At 37.2% G+C, this 7,757-nt stretch overlaps 1 protein-coding gene across 37 annotated transcripts in view; it reads left to right on the top strand.

Annotated features, from left to right (window-relative positions):
- The window catches only part of bud31 (BUD31 homolog), an 18,872-nt gene extending 11,669 nt beyond the window's left edge, over positions 1–7,203 (top strand). For all 37 annotated transcript variants that reach the window (XR_008105573.1, XR_008105571.1, XR_008105580.1 and 34 more), the window contains exon 4: positions 6,817–7,203. The gene's annotated coding sequence lies outside the window, so the exon portion shown is untranslated. The remainder of the gene's footprint in view (positions 1–6,816) is intronic.
- Positions 7,204–7,757: the final 554 nt, after the last annotated feature.

A 7,757-nucleotide genomic window follows, 5' to 3' on the forward strand; every position in this document is an offset into this window, starting at 1 on the left:
TGAGTACAACTACACAATACTATAGTACTACTACACTACTACACAATACTATAGTACTACTACACTACTATACCATATCAATACACTCTACATCTGTAGAGTTCCCAAGAGCAAACTGGAGGTGGTGAGTACAACTACACAATACTATATTACTACTACACTACTACACAATACTATAGTACTACTACACTACTATACCATATCAATACACTCTACATCTGTAGAGTTCCCAAGAGCAAACTGGAGGTGGTGAGTACTATAGTACTACTACACAATACTATAGTACTACTACACTACTATACTATATCAATACACTCTGCATCTGTAGAGTTCCCAAGAGCAAACTGGAGGTGGTGAGTACAACTACACAATACTATAGTACTACTACACTACTATACCATATCAATACACTCTACATCTGTAGAGTTCCCAAGAGCAAACTGGAGGTGGTGAGTACTATAGTACTACTACACTACTATACTATATCAATACACTCTACTACATCTGTAGAGTTCCCAAGAGCAAACTGGAGGTGGTGAGTACAACTACACAATACTATAGTACTACTACACTACTATACCATATCAATACACTCTACATCTGTAGAGTTCCCAAGAGCAAACTGGAGGTGGTGAGTACAACTACACAATACTATAGTACTACTACACAATACTATAGTACTACTACACAATACTATAGTACTACTACACAATACTATAGTACTACTACACTACTATACCATATCAATACACTCTACATCTGTAGAGTTCCCAAGAGCAAACTGGAGGTGGTGAGTACTATAGTACTACTACACTACTATACTATATCAATACACTCTACATCTGTAGAGTTCCCAAGAGCAAACTGGAGGTGGTGAGTACAACTACACAATACTATAGTACTACTACACTACTATACCATATCAATACACTCTACATCTGTAGAGTTCCCAAGAGCAAACTGGAGGTGGTGAGTACAACTACACAATACTATAGTACTACTACACTACTATACCATATCAATACACTCTACATCTGTAGAGTTCCCAAGAGCAAACTGGAGGTGGTGAGTACAACTACACAATACTATAGTACTACTATACTATATCAATACACTGTACATCTGTAGAGTTCCCAAGAGCAAACTGGAGGTGGTGAGTACAACTACACAATACTATAGTACTACTACACTACTATACCGTATCAATACACTCTACATCTGTAGAGTTCCCAAGAGCAAACTGGAGGTGGTGAGTACTATAGTACTACTACACTACTACACAATACTATAGTACTACGACACTACTATACCATATCAATACACTCTACATCTGTAGAGTTCCCAAGAGCAAACTGGAGGTGGTGAGTACTATAGTACTACTACACTACTACACAATACTATAGTACTACGACACTACTATACCATATCAATACACTGTACATCTGTAGAGTCCCCAAGAGCAAACTGCTACACAATACTACTACACTGTAATACTACTGCACTATAATACTACTGCACTATAATACTACTGCACTATAATACTACTCCACTATAATACTACTGCACTATAATACTACTGCACCATAATACTACTGCACTATAATACTACTGCACTATAATACTACTGCACTATACACATCACTACTACACTATAATACTACTGCACTATAATACTACTGCACCATAATACTACTGCACTATAATACTACTACACTATAATACTACTCCACTATAATACTACTCCACTATAATACTACTGCACTATACATATCACAACACTATAATACTACTGCACTATAATACTACTACACTATAATACTACTGCACTATAATACCACTCCACTATAATACTACTCCACTATAATACTACTCCACCATAATACTACTGCACCATAATACTACTGCACTATAATACTACTGCACTATACACATCACTACTACACTATAATACTACTGCACCATAATACTACTGCACCATAATACTACTGCACTATAATACTACGGCAATATAATATTATAACACTACTACACTATAATACTGCTACACTATAATACTACTGCACCATAATACTACTACACTATAATACTACTACACTATAATACTACTGCACTATAATACTACTGCACTATAATACTACTGCACTATAATACTACTGCACCATAATACTACTGCACCATAATACTACTGCACTATAACACATCACTACTACACTATAATACTACTGCACTATACACATCACTACTGCACGATAATACTACTGCACGATAATACTACTGCACGATAATACTACTGCACTATAATACTACTGCACGATACACATCACTACTGCACTATAATACTACAACACTATAATACTACTGCACTATAATACTACTACACTACTACACTATAATACTACTACACTATAATACTACTGCACTATAATACTACTGCACTATACACATCACTACTGCACTATAATACTACTGCACTATAATACTACTGCACTATAACACATCACTACTACACTATGATACTACTACACTATAATACTACTGCACTATAATACTGCTACACTATAATACTACTGCACAAAACACATCACTACTGCACTATAATACTACTGCACTATAATACTACTACACTACTACACTATAATACTACTGCACTATAATTCTACTGCACTATAATACTACTGCACTATAATACTACTACACTATAACACATCACTACTACACTATAATACTACTACACTATAATACTATTGCACTATAATAATACTGCTACACTATAATACTACTACACTATAATACTACTACACTATAATACGACTACACTATAATACTACTGCACTATAATACTACTGCACTATGCACATCACTACTTCACTATAATACTACTGCACTATACACATCACTACTGCACTATAATACTACTGGACTATAATACTACTGCACTATAATACTACTGCACTATACACTTCACTACTGCACTATAATACTACTGCACTATAATAGTACTACACTATAACACATCACTACTACACTATAATACTGCTGCACTATAATACTGCTACACTATAATACTACTACACTATAATACGACTACACTATAATACTACTACACTATAATACTACTGCACTATACACATCACTACTGCACTATAATACTACTACACTATAATACTACTGCGCTATACACATCACTACTACACTATAATACTACGGCAATATAATATTATAATACTACTACACTATAATACTGCTACACTATAATACTACTGCACCATAATACTACTACACTATAATACTACTACACTATAATACTACTGCACTATAATACTACTGCACTATAATACTACTGCACTATAATACTACTGCACCATAATACTACTGCACCATAATACTACTGCACTATAATACTACGGCAATATAATACTATAATACTACTACATTATAATACTACTACACTATAATACTGCTACACTATAATACTACTGCACCATAATTCTACTACACTATAATACTACTACACTATAATACTACTACACTATAATACTACTGCACTATAATACTACTGCACTATAATACTACTACACTATAATACTACTGCGCTATACACATCACTACTACACTATAATACTATAATACTACTACACTATACTACTAATGCACTATAATACTACTGCACTATAATACTACTACACTACAACACATCACTACTACACTATAATACTACTGCACTATAATACTACTACACTATAATACTACTGCACCATAATACTACTACACTAACACTATAACCACTACACTAACACTATAACACTAACACTACTGCACTATAATACTACTACACTATAATACTACTTACTACACTATAACACTACTGCACTATAATACTACTGCACCATAATACTACTACACTATAATACTGCTTCACTGTAATACTACTACACTATAACACATCACTACGACACTATAATACTACTACACTATAATACTACTGCATGATACACATCTACTGCACTATAATACTACTGCACTATAATACTACTGCACTATAATACTACTGCACTATAATACTACTGCACTATAATACTACTACACTATAAAACATCACTACAACACTACAATACTACTACACTATAATACTACTGCACTATACACATCACTACTATACTATAATACTACTACACTATAATACTACTGCACTATAATACTACTACACTATAATACTACTGCACTACACACATCACTACTACACTATAATACTACTACACTATAATACTACTGCACTATAATACTACTGCACTATACATATTACTACTGCACTATAATACTACTGCACTATAATACTACTGCACTATAATACTACTGCACTATAATACTACTCCACTATAATACTACTGCACTATAATACTACTGCACTATAATACTACTGCACTATAATACTACTGCACTATAATACTACTGCACTATACACATCACTACTACACTATAATACTACTACACTATAATACTACTGCACTATAATACTACTGCACTATAATACTACTGCACTATAATACTACTACACTATAACACATTACTACTACACTATAATACTACTACACTATAATACTATTGCACTATAATAATACTGCTACACTATAATACCACTACACTATAATCCGACTGCACTATAATACTACTACTGCACTATAATACTACTGCACTATAATACTACTGCACTATAATACTACTGCACTATAATAGTACTACACTATAACACATCACTACTACACTATAATACTACTGCACTATAATACTGCTACACTATAATACTACTACACTATAATACGACTACACTATAATACTACTGCGCTATACACATCACTACTACACTATAATACTACTGCACTATAATACTACTACACTACAACACATCACTACTACACTATAATACTACTGCACTATAATACTACTACACTATAATACTACTGCACCATAATACTACTACACTAACACTATAACCACTACACTAACACTATAACACTAACACTACTGCACTATAATACTACTACACTATAATACTACTACACTATAACACTACTGCACTATAATACTACTGCACCATAATACTACTACACTATAATACTGCTGCACTGTAATACTACTACACTATAACACATCACTACGACACTATAATACTACTACACTATAATACTACTGCATGATACACATCTACTGCACTATAATACTACTGCACTATAATACTACTGCACTATAATACTACTGCACTATAATACTACTACACTATAAAACATCACTACAACACTACAATACTACTACACTATAATACTACTGCACTATACACATCACTACTGCACTATAATACTACTGCACTATAATACTACTGCACTATAATACTACTGCACTATAATACTACTACACTATAATACTACTACACTATAACACATCACTACAACACTACAATACTACTACACTATAATACTACTGCACTATACACATCACTACTGCACTATAATACTACTGCACCATAATACTACTACACTATAATACTACTGCACCATAATACTACTACACTATAATACTATAAGACTACTGCACTATAATACTACTGCACTATACACATCACTAAATCAAATACTATATTTACTACTACATCATTATACTGCTGCAGAAACTACCAAAACACTATAATACTACTACACTATAATACACTATAATACTACTGCACTATAATACTATAATACTACTACAGTATAATACTCTATAATACTGCACTATAATACTACTACACTGTAGTACTACTGCACTATAATACTACTACACTGTAGTACTACTGCACTATAATACTACTACACTGTAGTACTACTGCACTATAATACTACTACACTGTAGTACTACTGCACTATAATACTACTACACTGTAGTACTACTGCACTATACACATCACTACTACACTATAATACTACAACACTATAATACTACTGCACTATAATACTACTACACTGTAGTACTACTGCACTATAATTCTACTACACTATAATACTACTACACTATAATACTACTATACTATATTACTACTACACTATGTTACTACAACACGTAGTCTCTCTATACTATACCTTATCGGTACAGTGTCATTTTACATCTCTCACACACCTGAGGTGTATTCATTAGTGCACACCGTAGCAAAACATTTTGCAACGAAAACAATGGTTCCTAATTGGACAAATTCACGTTTGTTCCTCCCCATTTCAGTTGCTAGTGGGTTAACCCCTCTCTCTCTCTCTCTGTCTCTCTCTCTCTGTCTCGCTCTCTCTCTCTGTCTCGCGCTCTCTCTCTGTCTCTCTCTCTCTCTGTCTCTCTCTCTCTCTCTCTCTCTCTCTCTCTGTCTCTCTCTCTCTCTGTCTCGCTCTCTCTCTGTCTCGCTCTCTCTCTCTCTCTGTCTCGCTCTCTCTCTGTCTCGCTCTCTCTGTCTCGCTCTCTCTCTGTCTCGCTCTCTCTCTGTCTCGCTCTCTCTGTCTCGCTCTCTCTCTGTCTCGCTCTCTCTCTGTCTCGCTCTCTCTCTGTCTCGCTCTCTCTCTGTCTCGCTCTCTCTCTGTCTCGCTCTCTCTCTGTCTCTCTCTCTCTGTCTCTCTCTCTCTCTGTCTCGCTCTCTCTCTGTCTCGCTCTCTCTCTGTCTCGCTCTCTCTCTGTCTCGCTCTCTCTCTGTCTCGCTCTCTCTCTGTCTCGCTCTCTCTCTGTCTCGCTCTCTCTCTGTCTCGCTCTCTCTCTGTCTCTCTCTCTCTCTCTCTGTCTCGCTCTCTCTCTCTCGCGCTCTCTCTACAGGGGAGGATTATAGAGTGCACCCACTGTGGCTGCCGAGGCTGCTCCGGCTGAATCGTCAGGATCATCGCCTGGCTGTTCTACTCTGGCTCGTCAGGTCTGGATCGCCTGGCTGTTTTGCTGTGGGGATCGTCTAGCCTTGCCTGGCTGTTCTGTTCTGGATCGTCAGTTATTTTCTACGGGACATCAGGCTCATCTACTCCACCTGTGTGCTTCATTACCTTGGAGCGGCTAATCTCAAATACACCCCTACTCTCTAGCCCCTACTCTCTAGCCCCTACTCTCTAGCCCCCTACTCTCTAGCCCCCTACTCTCTAGCCCCTACTCTCTAGCCCCGTACTCTCTAGCCCCCGTACTCTCTAGCCCCGTACTCTCTAGCCCCCTACTCTCTACCCCTACTCTCTACCCCTACTCTCTACCCCGTACTCTACCCCCGTACTCTCTACCCCGTACTCTACCCCGTACTCTCTACCCCGTACTCTACCCCGTACTCTACCCCCGTACTCTCTACCCCGCACTCTAACCCCTACACTCTAGCCCCTACTCTCTACCCCGTACTCTCTACCCCCGTACTCTCTACCCCCGTACTCTCTATCCCCGTACTCTCTAACCTCCTACACTCTAACCCCTACACTCTAGCCCCTACTCTCTAGCCCCTACTCTCTAGCCCCGTACTCTCTAGCCCCGTACTCTCTAGCCCCGTACTCTCTAGCCCCGTACTCTCTACCCCCGTACTCTCTACCCCCGTACTCTCTAGCCCCCGTACTCTCTAGCCCCCGTACTCTCTGCCCTCTACTCTCTTGCCCCCTACTCTCTAGCCCCCTACTCCCAGTATAGGGGTGTCTTTGTGATTGGGCAAGGTTATTGTTACCATTCCAGCTGTTTAGTACACACCGTGGTCATTATTAAGTGCTATTGTACCTCATTTACAATGAAGAGGGCTG

The sequence above is a fragment of the Oncorhynchus keta genome, unplaced genomic scaffold (genome assembly GCF_023373465.1).
Source record: "Oncorhynchus keta strain PuntledgeMale-10-30-2019 unplaced genomic scaffold, Oket_V2 Un_contig_18770_pilon_pilon, whole genome shotgun sequence".
Classification (NCBI taxonomy): Eukaryota; Metazoa; Chordata; class Actinopteri; order Salmoniformes; family Salmonidae; genus Oncorhynchus; species Oncorhynchus keta.